The 20,064-nt window shown below is 43.6% G+C and overlaps 1 long non-coding RNA gene across 1 annotated transcript in view; it reads left to right on the forward strand.

Moving 5' to 3' along the window:
• LOC107318268 overlaps nt 1–20,064 on the forward strand; it is a 114,133-nt gene that overhangs the window by 1,279 nt on the left and 92,790 nt on the right. The window contains exon 2 of the long non-coding RNA XR_001557248.2: nt 81–11,753. This is a non-coding gene — a long non-coding RNA (uncharacterized LOC107318268). The remainder of the gene's footprint in view (nt 1–80; nt 11,754–20,064) is intronic.

A 20,064-nucleotide genomic window follows, 5' to 3' on the forward strand; every position in this document is an offset into this window, starting at 1 on the left:
GGGAGGAGAAGAGGTTTCTTTATTATTTGTAGCAGCCTTTTATGTATTTGAAATCTGTTATTGTGTCTTTTCTTCTTTAGGCTGAGCCGTCCCCAGTGCATCTTAATCAATGCATCAACAACAGCTGCTCTTCTTGACAAACAATCTAATGAACACTGAAATAAGAATCTTATTTGTAAGAAATACCATCTCTGTCACTACTGAGAAGGCGAGGGGGGACTGTGAAAATGAAATAAGACTCTCAGTTTTGAAATTCTGCTCTAATAAATATGTACAGCGGCTCGGTAATTTATGGGTTTGTATTACTGATGTTCCAGCAAAGGTGGGCCCCGATGTTGTATGCAAGTTTTATGCATACAACTTTTGCTCTTCTGTAAAGGTTGGTGCTGTTACCCCTCCTGGTTTTCAGGCCCAGCAGGTCCTCGGTGAGCTGGGAATAACACTCAGAATCTCCCTTCCTGAACATATCTAGCATAAAGCAGGATGGAAGACCTGGTTGAGGGTTGTGGTTACCTGCAGCTTCCACATGGGCCACACTCCCTAGCCAGGCTGCCAGGGGTGGAAACAGCAGCAGGAATGGGGCAGGATCCTTGGGAACTGGAGGTGTGTGTGTGATGCTGCATTTAGACAGAACAGAGAACTGAATTCATGAAATGCCCCAGCGAGGTGCTAATATATTTGATGAGAGTGCTAAGGAAGAGAACTGTATTTTATTAAACTGCTTTCAGGCAGTAAATGTTTTCTAATGTGATAAAAAGTTATTTCATTCCAAGCTTCTTCTATCTCATAGTGCTTTAGAAGGGAGACCTGCCTATTCCTGACGTCTGCCCACACAGCTGTCTTGTCTCTTATAGTGCTTTTAAGTACACCAATGTCACAAGGAATCAAAAATAACCAAATCTATTGCAAATGCAGAACTTTAAAAGCGTAACGCTTCTTAAACTGGAGAACCTCAGCCACCTTCTGACTAACTAAGATGTCATTTGTCAACTGAGGTCACATACAAGTAATCTTAATTTGAATGGGGATTCTGAGGCAAAAGCAGTGAACTGTAAAAACTAAATCTCTGAAGCTTCTCCCAAGCATTCCATGTAGTGGTTGCATCCAGTTGAAGCCCTGACCACTGTGAAACAACCCCTGAAAGGCCACAGAGCAGGCAGTATCAGTCCTAGCAAAAGCAGCATCTGGCACTGCATGTCTTTGGATAGAGAAGCAGCTTCCATAAGAAGAGGGGTGATTGTTCTCTGTGGGCTCACTGACCCTGACTGCTTTTATTTTACTTTTTTCCTTCCCAGCATGGAGCAGTAGAGGTGGCGGGATGCCTGGCAGCAGGCAGGCTGTTGAACCAATGCAGCAGCCACATCTGGCTGCACCCGTCGCAAAAGCCAGAACCAGTCCCTGCCCCAAAGCAAGCAGGATAGACTGCAGAGTCCCTACCTGATATGTATGCACCAAGACTGGAGCAGTGTGAGTGTCCTCTCCCTTCTATAGAGCTGCTCTGCAGCGTGCACAGATGTGCTCAGGTATATATGCCCTTGTACAAATATACGGACAAAGAAGCTATTTCTGAGCTAGAGCACAGTGAGATTTCTGGAGGTGTTCTCCAACAAATGGGCACCTGAGGGTGCTCTTGTGTCTTTCAGCATGAGGAATGACCAAAAAAGCATGAAGATGCATGTGCTGTCCTTCCTGTATGCAGATTGCTTCCAGCTCTGGGTTGCCACCTGCTCTTCCCTTGCCTGCACTGGGTGAGCAACCTGAGGCATCTGCTGCTGCCGCAGGGGATAGATCATAAGAAAGGAAAGTCTTTTCTGTCAGCCCTAATTGAGAGAGATGTTAAGGATCCAGGAGTCCCGGTGGAGGCAGAGGGGTAGGTGTGTTCTGTGTTCTCTGCTGCTTCCATATCCCCAAGGAGAACTTGAAAGCAGCAAAGGAGATTTTATTAATACTATTTTATCACTGCTGCTGTGTGAGGATTTGTTGATTTCCCATTAGATTTCTACATCTCCACCGTTTTCCTAAACTTGTTACTCCAGCTGGGACTGGTGCAGCAACACTGTACGTTACAGCAAAGCTCCTGCATTGTTCATGGCAAACTGCAAGGGTTTGTTCTCCTTTCTCCGGATGCCCCCTCATATCAAAGGGCAATGGCAGAAACTCAGGTAACAACTGGGGCTTGACTAATAGGGCTGGTGGGTGATTCACTGAGGTTTCCTATGACCCCTCCTGAATACAGCACAGCGATGCAGCATCAAGCTTTTAAGTGTGAAGAGAAGTTAACATCACAGTGCTGCAATATGATCTGAACAAAACTGGGACTAGGAAACAGTCACCTTGGAATGGGGACAATCATAGTCAGGTTCCGAACATACATAAGTGGCGTTATTATTTCCCGTTTCTTGTGAGCCAATTTGCTGTACTTCCAGCCCGCTTTCTTTTCTATACAAAACAGCAGCCGGAGGAGTCATTAAAAAAGAAAAAAGTTTGGATCCCAAGATTGCCTGTAATTCAGACACTTCGGTGATAGAAAAATGTGTATTTTCAAAAGAAAGTACGTGCAAGTACCAAATCTCACCAAACTGCAGAGATGTTAGTTTGTTCAAACCAACCCCTTTGTGCCGTAGAGGAAACAATTTACTACTTTGGTAAATAAATACAACTGTTAAGAAGTTAACATCAGCCTGTCAGCTCAATTGTCTGCTGAATAAATGATAGTGCACAGGTCTGTGAGCTGCAGAGGTGGAGATGCTGGACTATGCTGCAAATACAGAAAGATTGAGACTGGAAGGTGAATGTGACAGTGTGGACTGGGACCACAGTCCTCCAGCTGCTGGGAAGACAGAGGCGGTGTGAAATAGGAAAACAGCATAAACAGGTGGGCCAGAAAGGAGAAAGAAGTTTACAGGGATTATATTGCAGCAGGAGGCTGTCATCTGGCGAACACTGAAATAAGATGCTGATGTCCTCCAGGAAAGGTTTATTGTCGAATCTCCCAGTATCAGCAGCCACACACTAACTAATGCAGGCAGTCAGTTTTGTATCATCTATTTTTCATCAGCTCAGGAGACTCTGCAGGTGCCAAGAGCCACCCGCGAGCCCTGCTCCTTTCCTCCTCCCTGGCTAAAGCTCCACTGGTTGTTCTGTTTTTCGTCTGTCCCTGTGCCCTTCAGCAGTAATTAAAGTAATAAAATGTTCCCTGGTTCATCTCTCTGGCAGGCCCTTCCTGCATCTCTGCCACCTCTAGACAGCTGCTGAGTCTCCCTTTCTCCTTTCCAGCTGCTGTAGGAAATGGCATTTCCATACAGCAGCCTGTCTCTACGACCATCCAAATTCTTAATCTTATTAACTGAAATATTGATGCACTGCCACCACGGAGGAGGCTGAAATCTGAAAGCAGATGTCACAGCAGCTTCCTCCAAGTTAGAAATGCAGGAGTGAGCTGCACAGAGCCCTGTGCTTACAGCAAGCTGCCTGTTGTGGGTACAGCTCCCAGATAAGAGGGAGCAGCACACCTGACAGTGAGTGTCTGGGGTTGGGGCTGTGCTATGGGAGGTGCTGCAAGCCCCAGGCTTGATGTGGTTAGGAGACAGAAAGCAGGTGTCGGGAGAGGTTCAGGCATTCACTAAGCTGGCTGAGCACTGGGTAAGCCACTCAGTGATGTGCCTGTGTGTGTTCATGTGCAGTAATGCTGCTGTCAGGCTTGGTGGTGTGTTGTTTCACTCAGATACACAACTCAGCATGTCTAGTTCACTGTAAATGATGAATGGAATCAAGCCCTGGTTTTTTTTTTTAATCCCTTCACTGTTAATCGACGAAAACCTCTGTCTGAAAATAGCACTTGTTTAGGAAGTCAGCTCAGAGAAAACCAAAGAACTAACCAATGTTTTGCATCAAAACAAGCAGTAGTGGAGAAGGTAAGAGCGATACATTTTGCTTCATAATCATTTGCTATATTTTTCACTGGAATGAAGACTCCAGAATTTTGAGTTCTGGGGAGGTTGTGGAGGGCTCTGTGCTTAATCATGCCTTGCTGCTCATTCTGAAATCATAAATAGCAGTATAAAAGCACACAGGAAAAACATCAGTGATTAATAGCAATTTAAAAAGCCAGATGCATCGGATGATGTATCTGTGTAATGCATCTTGAGGGTTTTTTTCTGAGATACAAGTAGAAGATCTGAGCAAACAAAGTTGTTCTATTCCACTAGCAAATGTAATGGTTACTTATTGGGCTTGATTATTCCATATGTTAATACGTTGCTGCTCCTGCAGCTGTTGGCAGCAAAGGGCTCTGTTCAGGAAGTTGCTTGCATGCTAATGAAGCTACTGCTCCAGCTGTTTGTGGCCCTGGGTAACAACAGCAGAGGATCCCTTATTTAGCACAAACAAAACCCACAGATGACAAATGAGTTTCCTAGTGGAGGTTGTAAGGATTGATGCAAATTCAGCGTGGGCTGTGGAGACAACCACGGCGACTTGTTAGAGAGATAAGACGTGCTTTTAAAAAAGATGGGAGAAATGATTCAGGCAGTGAACTGAACTTTTTCGGCTGTTGTCATTCAAAATGACTCTGAGATAAAGCTCTGCTCCCTTTCTACCTCACAGCTCCAGGAAACTCAGACACCAGTTCTGCCCATGACATCTTTTGTGAATCCACACTGATGCTTGTGAAATGCCTGCATTTCATAACCCACTTCTTTCACTTAGAGGCACAAGCTTTGACTACAAAGTTTTGCTCGGTTCTTAGCTTCTGTCACACTTATGGCCCCATTGCTGTGCCTAATATCTGCTTAAGAGACTTCTTGCTTTATTTCCATGCAGCTGTGTTATCTGAAGTAGAGCAGCCCACGCATTCATTGCCCCCACTTGTACATATATTTCTGTGTCAACATATATATACAAATATATGTACATACAACATATGTACATATATTTCAGGTGTCAAACACTGAGCCTATGGGCTTCTGCACAGCCTCTGGGAGCCCAGCTTTGTGCTGTGTCCTTACCCACCCCAGCTCACCTCTTCTGGATGGGATGTTTGTGCCTCACTGCCTTGCTTCATTGCTGCTTGCCTTTAAAAGCAAATACAGAGGAACTAAAAACAACAGGCCAGGCTCTGGTGCTGCTTCTATCTGAATGCTATTCAGACCTTACACATCTTAACTCTTCAGAGGTATGTAACTATCTGGCAGTGCCACGTACTTCGGTGTCCCCCTCTCTGTGCTGAGACAAAGCTACAGAGCTTATGTTCTGGAAAATAAAAGTAATTGATAAAAGACTTTAAAGGCAAAGCTGCTGTAGCCATGCAGAGTGCGCTTGTTTGGGCAGTTTGATGTCCTATTTTTATTATAAATGTGATTGAATTTCCAATAGTTACACACAAACAACTGTCGTCTGGGAATAAAAAGAAGTAGATGTATGCTAATTGAAAGCTCTGATAATTACACAATCTTCAAATTAATTAACGAGCCAAAGGCAGCCAAACATTAGCATTTAGAACGTGCTTTGCTGCATTAACCACTAATGAGTTCATTTAAATCTATCATGCAACCCATTTTGGAAAGTATGAGCCATATTTAATCATATTCAATCAGACTTAATAGTGAAACCTTTAACACTGGGCATTGTTGGTTGTGAAATTACCGAAGAATTTTAGTTATTAAGTACGGGGGATGGGATATTAGTATTTATTGTTAGTTGAAATGTACATTGAGAGAGTTAGAGAAGTAAAAGATGTACATGTGCAGGAAAGTGTCTTCTGAAAATAAGTGAGAACTGCCAAAGGATTTGGTACATTCACTTGTTTTTAGTAAATGGAGATCAAGATTACAGGTTACTTTGGAGAAACAAGCAATTAATTTCTACAGTATACTGGGGAATTCCATGATCAAGTGAAAATAGTTCTATTTCCTATTTTCAGCCCAAGCAATGATGGCGCTGCTATTTGTTGGCACTGTTCTTAGAGCTGAAATAACCCAGAAGTCATCACAGGAGCTTCTCTGCATTTTAAACAGAGTAACTGAGGTGGAACCTCCATCTTTCCATTGCATTTCACAGAAAGCCTAATTTCTGGTCCCACTGAAAGCACCGTGTACTTTATTGTGGGACTTAATAAAGCAGATAAATCACCATCAGCTCACAAAGTAGACTTCTTCCACCCATGTCGGTGAAGTTACAAAACTCACAAGGTTCCTTTGGATAAAATACCTTTCTCCTCAAAATGCTTTGCTGAATATTTCAGTCACGTCGAGCTGTTTGGATGAAAATTTAATGCCAGCAGTTTCTTGCATTCAGTCCTTACACCCAGCAGCCTTCAGTTGCACTGCACACATGGGCTGTGGCAGGATACAGAGAGAGGATCCCAGCTGAAGGCTCTGCTGGTGTCAGAGTTACCTTGGCAGGGGATTCTTTCACATAAAGTGGTTCACACAGGGCTCAGTTTTGTTCCCATATCTTGAATTTTCATAGTGTGAATATTTGGTGCCTGGGGCAAGCTGGGATATTAGAGATCAGCATTGGACCATTGTGGGATAGTGCAGTCCTGTTACAGTAGCCAGGCAATCAAGTTAGAATAAAAGTAACAAAGACTGTCATCCTAAAATGATGCGACCCCGAGGGATTCATTCACGTCCTTTTCCTTGAGAAGTTTATTAAGAAACAGAAGAGAAAGAGGTTGAAAGTGGAACAAAATCAGAGCTGTCTGACTAGTTCTCTGCAGGGCTGCAAGAGGAAGCTTGATAATCCCTGCAGCTCTGTTCTGCAGTATGGACTGAGCACCATCCCCTGAGGTCTCTTTTGACTTTAGTGTAATGCTTGTTTAGGTGATCTCCAATGCTCATCTGCCCTGAATCTTCAAGTGAAGGGAACAGAAGATCTAGTATGTAGAAAGTCAGGTTGCTATTTTTTTCTTAATTGAAAAAATCAGGTCTGGAATATCATTAGAAATGGGGGTGGGGATTGGAGTGGGCATGGAGGTTGTTTCATTTACTTTCTAAGAAGTTGGTTAGTGCCAGAGAAATGAAATCCTTTCCCCAAATTAAAAGGGTTCATCTGAAATCGCTTTTATTAGCAGCTCAATTTATCTTAAATTTCCACAAAAATGTCTGTGTTACAACTCTTGTCCAATGTTGTTAGCTCACATCCAGCTTCTCATTTTTGTGAGGCAGGTCAGGGCAAAAGCAATTAATTCACAAAGCACCAATTGACACACAAAAGTCCTTACTCTTTAACAGGGCATTTCAACTGTGAACCTCAAAGAACCTTAGGGTAGTGCAATGCCATAGGGACAGCAGGTAGGTGGGGGGATAAAGTGCCAAAAAGTCATACTGAGCACTTGTTGATGCACTTGACAACGGTTTCTCAGCAATATCAGGTGTTTGGTGGATGAGGGGATTGGTGCCTCACTTGGGGCACAGTACATCGTGCCTGTCCTGCTGCTCCAAAGAAACCAAGGAATCTCCTTTCCTGATCTCTCAGTGTGACTACAAAACCTTCCTTAGTGAAACAGTAGTTGTAGGATTTGCTCCTTTGCATCCTGATGCATAAATATCCACCAGTTGTAACAGCATAATAGAATAAATTTGCTGGATCTCATGAAAATACACCAACTACAACACTTGATTAGGACTAGATTAAGACGTAAGAGGATGTTTTTAACTGCCAGTAGAGATAAAAGTAATCATAAAAACTAAATGATTCTCAGTTTGAAGCTAGATTCTTAAGCTTTTAAATGCTTTAACACTGGATTTCTATATTGATGCCGACATGTTCTATCTCATTAGCAAGTACTGGTTCTTACAGCACACTTCACAAGCAACAGAACAAAGTTTCAGGGCAGTGTTTCAGCAAGTTGTAAACCATTAACATTGTAGAACTTCTTTATGGTGGGGAAATTGCGCTGGTATAAGGAGTGATTTTGTATGTGTAGTTTAATCTGTGGCAGCCAGTCTGTGGGTGTTCATTTTTCATTTAAGAACTGTTTCTTTTCCCTTCATTTAAATCAATTTAGAATTCATTCTGGTTGAACTAAATACAGTCCTTGGATTCTGAAATGTCTTTATAGCTCTTTGTCCTGCCCAAGCTCGGTTGTTTCTGAGGCTGAAATAAACTAAAGCAATGCAGCCACCCAGAGCAGGAATGCCACGTTCTCCTCCAACTACTCAAACATCAGAGATCTAATAATGTGTTGCCCAGAGGAGAATATGAGCACGGGCCATCCCTGAAGCAGAGGTGCTGTTACAAGCTCTTCCTTGTCCTAGAAACAGTGATACAGCAGCTCCCCTGAGAGCTGTGCAATGAATGCAAAGGGAAGATGCCATGAGTTTAATTATATGGCACCGTGTGGAATGCTTGCATATTTTCAGGGAGGTTTGTTTTAAGTGATGTGTGAGACAACCTCACAAGGTGCTCATATAGCTGGCAGTGCGTATCCAGATGTGCTCTGGAAATATCCTACTCACTGGAAATTGCATTTAAGAGCATGATTATGAAATCAGACAGGCCCATTAGACATTTGGTCCTTTCTCTCTTTCTTTTTCTTCTGATGGGAAATTCATAGGCCTGCTAAGCTGAAATGTATGAGCTAACCTTCCTTTCTTTCTAAAACCAAAGCGGTTTTCCCCTATGGAGAAATAAACTACAGAACAAGGGGATGTGACGTGCTGAAGTTGGATGCAGCTTGCAATATCAGGCCACAGGTATTAACCCTGCTGCCAGAGTCCATGCAGAAATAGTACTGCAGTATCTTGCAGTACACGAGTGCTGACTCCCGTGCCACAATATTATGCTCACACATGAAATAGGAGAGTTGAAACCCCTCTGAAACAAAGAACCTGTGCGTCTCCAAATGGCAGAACTTCAGAGGTGCTTGAAATCTAAATCAGAGTTTAGTAGCTTAAGCCTCATCCCTAATTGAAATAACTGAGAGTGCCTAAACTCTTTACCAGTGTTGGTGTCATAAATATCTCCATTAAGTAGCAATTAAGCTGCTGGGATTTGGGCTGTATGCCATTATAAGAGGTAATTATAAAAGAATTGGATTAATTAGTTCCTGAATTATTTATGTAGACATAAATATTGCACATGAGATCAGTGTTAAACAGGATACGGGCACGGAAAGAGGAAGGGAACGATACTTTGATTTATGCTGTTTCTTTAGTTCTTCCTCAGCAAAATTCACAAGAAGTTGAAGTTTGCTAGAAATGAACGATTCCCTTTCTTAACGTGCACAACTTATCAGCCCCCATTGGAAACAGACTCCCCTGATAAAGCCATTGGATGTGCTTTTTGTAATCTCTCCCAGCCACCGCAAATAATAAGCACTGAGAGTTCTCTCTTGTCAATACAATGAAGTCAATCTTCTGTCTGTTGCGGTATAATTTAGACCGAGGGGAAATGACTGATTTCACAGATATTAACTTTATCGGATACACAAACAACAGATGTATTATAGGGGAAAGAAATTTGGTGTGAGCAGCACAAAGGAACTCCAGCAATCAGCAAATTCAATCTGCTTTTGACGCTGCTGTGTTCCCGGAGTATAAAAGCACTTGTCAGCTGTAAAAGTAAAATAATATGAAGATGGGCAAAGTGAAAACAGCGCAGGGCATTTAGTATGCAAACATCCTGGAGCCTTAAACAGGACCATATGATGCCTAGAAAGCCATGAGTACTAATGGGGCTGGAGTCAGTCTGGTTGGTGTATGAAGAGCTGGTCTAAGACACGGGCTGGAAGAAGTACCTTCATGGAAAGGCAGTTTTGTTAGTGCTGAAATCTCAGGTTTCTTCTGATTTGCCAATTTAGAAAGGAAAAAGTCAAAACAAATCATCCTGACTTCCTTCTGTAGATTAATTTTGTGTTGGTTTCAAAGCGGACATTGTTTACTGTCTTGCATACGAATGTTTTAGGATGTTTTGACATGATAAAACGAAGTGGTTCAACATTATGGAAACAACAGTTACACACTTCTGTCTTAGGAAAGAATTTGCTTTTCTCTTGACAGTAAGAAAAATAACAATTTGAGTGTTTGCCCTGAGGTTTAGAAGTTCAACTTCCTGGAAAGCTTTAATTTTCCATTAAAGATGGAAACTCTCCTGTACTATGGAACCCTGTGATGCCTCCTGGGGGGTGGTTTCAACATATAAGTCACCTTAGTTGGCAGAAAGCAGCTGGAATAAAAGTAATAGAGCTCGAGAGTTGCTGGGTGCAACTGTTGGTGCTGAGTTTGCTGCTGAGACACATGCAGTGGCATTTGGGCAAGTGAGTCCATTTGTCTGCACCTCAGTTACACACCTGCTCACCACATAGTGCAGAACCCCATTACCTGTTATTTAGCCCCAGATCATGCTGAGTATCCCAGCCCTGCACCAGCTGTGATCTCTATAGGTCTGCAAGCTTGGAGCATTTGTGGTATCATTAGTGTGTGGTCTGGGTTCTCCTTAGCCCTCATCTACAGTGAAAAGGCTTAAATACGCAGACAAAAATGAATGGGGTCTGCAGAGGAATGTAAATGTTTGTACAGCACATCTGTGAAGGCCAGTCGATATTGTACCAACTGCCAACCAGCTCCTGCTTGTAAGCAAATGCTGCACCTTCTCTCTTCTCCCCTGGCTGGCAATGAGGTGCTGTGGTGACTGATTTCCCCCTCCATTTTTTAGCCACTTCGGGGAATTAACTTTGCACCCGGTTTGAATTAATGTATCAGAGAGCTCCACTCAAGCACCTGTGGCAACTGTATGTATTCCCATGGCACCGTTTGGAAACTGAACACACCCGAAATGGCAGATGCCTCCATGATGGAACAGCTGGTCTGAATGGCTGGGTTGCATTGCCAGGAGAGATTCTGGGATCAGACTGTGGGAGCTTTGGAGCATGGTGGAGAACTAAAGCCAAATTTCTACATTCCTGCTCTTCTCAGCAGCCCACAGTTCTGTGTGGTCACCAGTTTAGGACCTTACATACCTCCCTACATGCCTTGGCCTGTGGAATTGAATGGTATGTGAGTGGTTCAAGCAGTATATTTCACGGTCCTTACAGTTGTGACTTAATCACTGACACAGTACAACACATCTCATATGGTGGGATTGCTCAAGCCGTGCATAATTGTTTTTGTACTGGTGAAGTGGGGAGGTATCAGATGGCAGCAGCCATTCAGCCACCACACAGAATTAATCCCAAACACAACCAGAGGAGTCTTGGCTGCCCCGGATGGTAAGTTCAAGGGATGTTAAGTTCAAGCAGTGAAATGCTGCTTGCCAAAGCCATCCTCACGTGCAGTACTTGCCCCGTGCTGTTGCCACGTGGCACAGGTGCCGGATGGAGGAACATCAGCACCTGCAGGAAGGGGAAATCAGAGCACTCGGGCTCTGGCAGCTGAGGAGCCCTTCGGAGCGAGAGCTGCTGCTGCAGGACGTGGAAGCAGGTCAGAGGATTTGGTAATTTGCTGCTATTTTTCTGCTTCTCTCGCCCCGTGTTGCGGGGTGTTGGGGTTTGTGGGCACGGTGTGAGGGCTGCAGGCTGCGCTGCGGGTATAAAAATGCTTTTATGGGGTTTTTCTTTCTGCTTGTCCCCACGTGAAGCTGGTAGTGAAGGAGGGTTGGAGCAGGGTGCGGGTCCTCGTGCTGCAGCTGCCGCCAGGTGGTGCTCGGTCCCCGTCTGCTGCTCCGCGTGGCGTTAAGGCCGGTTCGCCCCTTGTTAATGCGCTCGAGTGTTACTCGGCTGAGCTGGAGCCGAAGGATTCTTCTCTGCATCGCAGGTTTGGCCCCGGCTTTCTGTGGGGGAATCCTGGGGAGGGGAGCCTGAATTGCAGTGATTTTAAGTGAAGCTGCGGTTTTATTTTGCTCGCGAGTACGAGGTGCTGCCTCTGTGCATTAACCCTACAGCTGAAGCCTTTGGTCACTCATTACAGCTGTGTTAATCTGCTCATGCCAAATGGGAGCTCAAGAGAAAGCACACAAAGTTCTAGAATGGCCAGCTAAGGGCTGGGAGCACCCCAGCACCAAAAGCAGTGTCCCCACAGAACCTGCCTCGCCAGCTGGTGCACGGTGTCCTGTGGCCATTCAGTCTCTGTAACATGCAAGAATGTGTCCCTGCCATCAGCCCTATAGAGCAAAGGTGTTTAGCTCTTCAGAAAATAAGATTGCTAGATCATGTAAAAGCGGGAGCCCAGCTCTGTATTCCAAAAGCCTCAGAGAAAAGATATGCCTCGCTGCCTCTAAATTAGATCACAAATTTTCTGGCTGATGGCAGCATCTCGGTGTTCACCCCGAAGGCAAAGATCTGAACAAATTACATTTGACTATCACAGGTTCATGTATCCCTGCTGCATTCCCACAGAAGGCTGAGGGAGGAACTGGTGTGAACTGTGGTGGCTTTGGGGAACCCAGGGGAACTGCTCTTGAGAAGGCACAGTGATGAGTAGCAAGGGAGGCATTGGCTCTGAATTCTTCCTTTGATCCTCTCATTGATTGTTTTCTGCTGATATTAATGCTTTCTGTAGTTAGGACGTTTCCTGAGCAGGGGGCAGTGATGCTTGTGCCTTTGTTCTCAACTCAATAAACTGCACAAAGTCTGGAGAAGGAATCAGACTGGGTTTGCAGATCCAGACTTCAGGGCAAGTGTTCTTCAGCTCCACTTCCCATAGATCTCTGTAGAATTCAGATACATTCAATTGTGAAGACATTTCATATTCTTGAGGAGCAAATGCAAGAAGTTAAGGAGATGGATGCATGTCTCTATTAGAAGTTTATTACTGCAAGCTTGTTCTTGAGCTGATGCAAGAGGAGAACCTTAATGAGAGCAGCTGTGTTTGTGAGCTGGTAAGGAATGGTGCAACCTGTCCTTTAAAGTAGGGAGAATCAGTATTAACTTTGTCCTTCTGCTCTGCCCAAGTAGATATGTGCATAGAGAATGGATGTCTTGCTTTTCTTATAGATGCAAACTTTTTGCAGTGCTTTGAGAGAAACACACATAATACCTTCTTGAGCCTCCCTGAGTAACTCTAAGTGGTGTCACTGAGTTTTTGTTTAATGTGGGAGGGAGGGGGATTTTTACAACCAAACTTCAAAATGGGCACAGTCAGCAGGAAAGCACGTGGGTTTAACCTTTGGCTGGATAAACAGCTTCATTGCATGAAGTTTGCGCTGGAATGACAGAAGGTTTGTATTTTCTGCTTGTCAGAAGGACATAAACTCTGAGTGTGGGGAGGAAGAGCAGAACTGCTCGGTAAGGGCTTCTTTAAAGGTCGCTTGTGAGTGTGCTGGCTGCGAGTTCATTTCATGGTGAGTTCATTTCAAGCCGTTTGCAGGACTCCCTCTCATGTCGGGTTCTGCTCCCATCTCCTTGTGTGCAAGGAGCTGCTGGCAGGGTAGCATGAGAAGCAGGAAAGTCCTTGGCTCTGTGCAAGCACTGCTCTGCAACAACTAAAACATTGGCCTGTTGTCACCAGTGTTTCATAAAAAAATCCAAAATGTGGCATAAAATGTGAAGAAAAATAACACAATCCATGGCAAAACCCTAATGGTCAGCTGTGGGGTGCTGTGGTTGCTTTAGTGCACATAGGCTATAACGCAGTTGTTGATTGTATTGCAATGGTAGTAAATTCAACAGGTGACACTGTAGTGGCTGCACTGCTCTGCTGCAGCCATCCCACCAGCCCAGTGACTAGGAGAAACCCCACCAGCAAAACAGGTCTGGCTGCTGTAACCTCGTTACTTTAGGCAAATCTCAGCTTTCATTAAAAAAAAAGCAAAGAAAAGGTTAAGATTATCACTTTCCTCATCCAGAGAAAAGTTTAAAATGTTAACCAAATATGACCCTGCATTTCAAAGATCAGGAGTCAGTTCCTCCCGAGGAAAGCAAACACCATCCGCAAACTTAATTAACGCTGTTATTATTTATGGGATTTTTATTAACTTGATGGTTTTGGAGGCAGTGCTGTGATGCTGGGAAAACCACAGTCAAGATTTTGATCGCTGAAGCTTGGCAGAGCTTTGTACGCTGTTGTGCAGTTGATGAAGATGCTTCACGGCAGCTGGGAATATCAAGAGAGATCTTGAGTTAACCTTGCTTAATTAGTGCTAAATACGAAAAACACATGCATGGAACACCTTGCTTAATTTTCATATCTAGATGGGGGAAAGCATGCAGGTATTTCTATTTCCTTCTGTTCTGCTCGCTGCCTCTGTGCTACCAAAGATAATCAAAGGTATCTGTTATACAGATTCTTGTGGTGTACGTGTATTATGCAAATGATTGTATTGTGCTGGCTGCCTGAGTTTGTATTAATAGGGATGGAAAATCCTCTACCAACTCTAAGTTCCTAGAAAGGCTCTTTGAGAGATAGGTGAGAATAAGGTTGCATAGGTGTGTCCGGGACTATGTTTAATTGTTAGGATTTATACATCCTGTGTGCTGTCTGGGGATGGTTTAGCCATGTGAGTGTAATCATTGCATTCATTGAATAGCAAATGGATGAGATGTGACACAAGCCACCTTTGCTGCTGTGTGTGCTGCCCTGTGCAGGAGCCTGCAGATGGAGCAGCCCTGGCTCCGGGCACTGCTGGCACAGCCACCTGGCTGAGCTCTTGTTGTTGGGAAGCAGCAGCTCTGGGGAAGCTGGGGATGAAATTCTGCCATCAAATCGCTGACACGGAGCTGAGGTGAATGTTGTCTGGACTGCTGGAGGCACTGGAGGGTGATGGATATCTTTAGAGGGCATTTGTTTTGCCAAATAGGTGCTGTTAAGAGTCTCAGTCAAGTGCCTGAAATCAGATAGGGTGGGCTCAGGCTGAAGTGCCAAAAATACCCTTAAAAACAGGCATTTCTTTGTCTACACTGTTATTTCTCCATATAATGAAAGCAATGCAGACGTACCTGCCGGGCTGTAGAGTGGGGAAGTTAAATCCATTCATATTTAAGAGTCTCATTCTCACTGCACATTTGGGCACCTAATGTCTTTCAGCGTCTCTTCTCCTGAATTGCCTCATTCATAATTCAGAGGTGTTTTCAGGTTCAGGTGTTCCACTGTCCTGTACAGCTTCTGCATAGCGCCTTTGGTGAGGACCCTGAGAGCAAACGTTGTTTTGTGCCACGGCGCTTAGAAAAATGAACCTGCACCCCGACCACGAGACAAATTGGTTGTAACAATAATTTCACCAATGTAACGACAGGCTCAGCTTCTGCTGGCATCTGCACTAGCGTAACTAATAGTAGAGCTTGCTCTTCTCTTGGCTGTAACCATTCAGCTATATTGCTGTAGGGAAGGGAAGCAATTCAGGATGGCTGGCTCATACAAGGACAATAATGATAGCTGTAATATTTTACGTGTCTTCTGCTAACAGTGCTTGTTGGCAGGAGGGAAGAGGAAGGTTGATTTCTTTAAGTGATACCTTTTTAAGTGGAGAAGTATAACTAAAAAGCGAGTGAGGCTTACCAAGAGCAAGTCAGAGTTGATTATTAGTGTTGATTAGTTTTGTTCTTTCAGGTTTTAGAGTGTGTGGCTGAGTGATAAGGGATGTGCATGAACATTTATTTGATTAGAGCCAGCAACTAAGTCCAGAGGGTGGTTGCTTTTGCTCAGTGTTTTTAATAACCAGATAATTTCTTTGGTATGGTTTCACAGACTGCCAATATGAGACGCATCATTTAAGGCTATCATCCACCTCCTGGGGTCATGTCCAATGATGTGATGATTTTTTTCCTGGCTTAATTGCTCGTTTTTCTTCATGATGAGAAGTGGACTCTTGCCCTCTGACTGGAAAGCGTCTCTGAAATATCTGGCTTCAGCTTCTCTAGGAGATATGTAGTAATTAAAAGCTGGCCAACCCAGTTAGGCAACAGTATGGACGTGTTTTACTTTGCTTTCTACATGAAATATAGCAGATTACTTTGTGGATGAATTGAACATGAGATGCTGAAATTTATGCTGCTTCTGAGGTAGCCAGTAGATCCTGTTCTGCAGACACTTAGTGTCTGGCTGTGCAAAGAAAGCTGCCCCTCAAAAAAAGGGGTTTTGAAACAAAAGCATGACAAGACTTGACTCACTGCAGCCGCATGCAGAGATCCGTGCTGCTGGAGGGAAGGTGCCCATGGACTTCAAGATGGGCTCTCACTCAAAAGAATTTGTCATGTGCTTGTTTCACTCCCCCCCTTTCCAAAATATATACACTAGCCTTTCTAAGATATATTGTAAGTCTACTGCTGTATGCGTGTCAGTAATCACGTTATCTTCCGCAGAACTCATTGGCTGGATGACATTACTTCTGTATGCATGTGCAGGCTTTGGACCATTGGTAGATGCTGTATTGTCTCTACAGGAGATCTGTTCTCTCTTCTAGGAATGGAGTTGATTGTGTCCAGGTCTGGGCTGTGTCTCTGCACTCATACGTGGTCTTTGCGCCTTCAGAGGTTTGTGTGTTTCAGTTTCTCAGGATGCTTGCACAGGTTGTCTTGTCAGCTAGAGGCAGAAAAGGCACTTTGCAGTTGCAGAGAAAGGCAGAGGGATCAAAGTAAATTAGAAGGAGAATGAATGTACCTGGCTCTTGAAAAGATAGCTGACATTTGTTGGGTCCTGCTTTGTCATGAGTCTCTGTTCATTTTGTTCAGGGTCTCTATGATTGTTCTGATTTCATCTTCATTCGGGATAACCAAGGATAGAAAAATGGTGATAACCTAAATAGGGTTTCCCCATCATAGATATTCCTCTGTACAGATATTTCTGAGGTATAAAAGAGTCATTCTCATATGGTTTTGAGTAAAAACAAGTTGTGGTTCAGTGTCTGCTGGGGTTTTCTCTTGGGGGAAAAAGCCACTGCTTCTTATTCACTCTTCAGTAAGAAGCACCAGCTTCTTGAAGGTAAACACTGCTGCTTTTCCCTTTTAGTCTTGCTTTTCCCTTTCACTGCTGCTTTTCCCTTTCACTGCTGCTTTTCCCTTTCACTGCTGCTTTTCCCTTTTACTGCTGCTTTTCCCTTTTATTTCCATCTTTTGGGAAAACAACAACTCTCTCAATTCAGTGTCCTCCCATGGTCACCTTTAGCCATGGGGTTACTGTGTGCCATTCTCTAAGCATGGAGTGCCCACTGCCATGATTTTATCTTCTGGGTGCTGCAGGCACTGCAAAGATCTCTGATCTCAAGCTGACCTCTGCTGTAGCTTTGGCACTTGCATCATTTCATGGGCAGATCTGCAGACTGTCATCATTATGTTAGCTCATATAAAGTGCTTTATACTTTAGGAACAATTTGGCTGAGAGAGCAGGGATACTTATGTGTAAATATGTCAGGATTTCAAGCATTTTAATGTTCATAAAAAGACAAGATGTCAATTTCAAGTCTCATCTGCCCCATGTAAGTTAGATGTGCTGATTTATGAAGTACTGTAAATTGCAATCATATAAGTCTGTAACACTCTGGCAGCTCTTGAAATAGCAAAACTTTCTTCCAAAAAACATGATATATAGAAGACATAAAAGTTTTAAAGAAGGTGTCTGGCTTAATAGGAAAAGAGCATTAGCATTCATTTGCTGACAGGAAAGCTGATTATCTTTACAAGAAATGCTCATTCCGTAACCACACGATAGCTTTTCTGCTATTGAAACCCTGGCTAAAATTCTGCTTCTGAGAGAGCTGGAAAAGGTTAATGTTCTCTGCATGTCTCCTACAGAGTGACCAGCACAAGCTGTGAACTTCTCATCCCTGGCAAAACCCAAGGGCAAATGCTCATTTTATTGGTGAAACCAAACAAGTGCTCACAAGAAGGAGCAGAGCAGAATGGCAAAATGAATCAAGCTGGAAACTTCAAGGGCCAAAAATCAACCTTCATAAGGGTGTTGTGCTGAACCCCGTCTGCTGCTGGCTGTTGTTCCAGGCGCTTCCCAAGGGAGCAGGATGCCAGCAGGCAGCATTTCAGGCTCCTGCCAGGTCTAGGTGCATTAGATTGGCACTTCTGAGATGATAAAAGACACACGATTCTCATGAGATGGGAATAGGGGATTCGAGCAGTCTGGCTAACTTGCTCAAGTTGGCACAGAACCCTTTGTTTGTGAGTAAGCCGAAGTCTTCAGCATTTAAAATAGCTCTTATCTTGAAGGCCGCAATGACAAGGAAATGACTGTTTATGGGCAGCCTGCGCCAGAAGGCAATGAGCAGTAGTGGAGCACAGGGCAGGAGTGTGCACTGATGTGATCTTAACATCAGATGATAATTGCAGCTCAGAATAAGAAAGGGAGTGTAACGATTTTCTATATAACAAATTTCATAGATAGTAAAGATATTTATGGAGAGAAAAGCATAACTAAAAGGTAATTCCTGCTTCTTAATGCTTCACTATAATTGGTCCCCAATCAATGTTGAAAATGAAATTATTCTACTTGACTGGATCTTGCTTGGTTCACTACATCAGCTCATAATTTTGAGTACCTTTAGATGGAAAGGGTATAATTCTTTTTATTTTATAGATGAGCTGTGTGTGCTCATCATCCAAAATGACTGACCCCAAACCGCACAAGACATCTGTGGCGGGGAGAGGACAGAAAACACACCTTTCAATATAGAGAGCAACGTTCTGTGGTTGTGGGGTCATTCTGGTCTAAATGAGGCCAATTTGTTAATGAGGGTGGCTCCAACTTGTTATGGTGCTGTGAGCACCCTGTGGTATCTTTTCTCCTTGGGGAGTTCAGGAGGATTCTTGCTTTCAGCGCTGAAAAAAGCTTGGAAGGAAGAAGTGAAAAATTTGATACTGAATTTAAGCCCAGTACTAAACGCCAGACTGAGCTGTGTCATAATGGATAAACTGGGCTGCTGGAACCTCTGAAGTAATTGTTTGCTAACAGTGCTAAGAGCAGTGTGCATCATATCAAACAAAAAGCCTGTCTCTTATATACATAAGACTTGCATTTAATTTCCTTTAAGCCAAAGTCCCTACTAAAGCACTGACTTTATAACAAGAGATAACATGCTGATTTTAAGACTTGGAAAGGCTACCAAGAGGCCTCTTGAAATCATGCTTTGAAGGAGAAGGAAATGTCTAATGCAGGGTGGGATCACTCTTACCAGCTCAGCGTTTTGTATGGGGAGGCGTCATCAAATTCATTAAGCCTCTTGCTTACTCTGTTTTCTTGTGCTGATGTGGTGTTCCTGGGACCTAAGTGGTGCTTGTTTGAACTGCAGGTTGACTGCTGGGCTGCAGGCAGGTGCTGTCCCAAGATCCACACACACACTGCGCCTTATTTAATTCTTATTTTAAAGTTAGGTCAGAGACTCCTGAAAAGAAGTTGTAACACATGAGGCTGAACATACGGTGCTCTCTACAGAGACTGATTATCTCTACATCTCATGGCCAGATTTTCAGTGAATATTAATTTCTGTACGCCATCTTAACTTACAGATGTAGGAATTTGATTCATAAGTTTAAAGTTCTGTTCCAGCATAGGAGTTCTGTGTCAGCACAAACCTTCAGCGTTACTGGCTTACAAAAGTTGACTGTGTTTCCCTTAGATTCCTTAGGAATGGGAATACTGCTTTGGTGAAATGACTTTCTTATAAGGCTGTAGGACTACTTCTAGTGTTTCTTTTCTCTCTGAGGATTTATGTTGTGGGCTCTTCCAAATCTGTATGAAGGTCTTCCCATCAAAGTGAATGGGCTGAATGTGGAATAGAATCTGAGGTGCTGTTTTCTTCCTTTCGAGCAGGTCTTCCATTTGGCAACAGAAGGCAGCACAATAGTGTTTTAACTTCACTGTCGTGAGCAATAGCATCTCCTAAAAGCCTGTTTTCACAGCCAAATTCCCAAGTTAGAGACTTGGATAAAATATGAGACTCCTACATTGGAAGCCAAGTACAGTGCCACTGTTTGCAAATACATTTTAGTTACTAATGTATTGTTTGTGCATGAGAATGTATAGATTAGACTATAAAGGCAAATCAGAGTGCTTACGCTTGGGTAGAATTACAGCTTTGCACAGGAAGTCATAAAGTTATCACATAATTTTACTGCCGTTGGTCATATTGTTGGCTCCCTGACATTCTGAGTTTTTGCTGTGGCAGCAAGTGAAGTTTTGTGCTCTG

Source organism: Coturnix japonica, chromosome 9, assembly GCF_001577835.2.
Source record: "Coturnix japonica isolate 7356 chromosome 9, Coturnix japonica 2.1, whole genome shotgun sequence".
In the NCBI taxonomy this organism is placed as follows: Eukaryota; Metazoa; Chordata; class Aves; order Galliformes; family Phasianidae; genus Coturnix; species Coturnix japonica.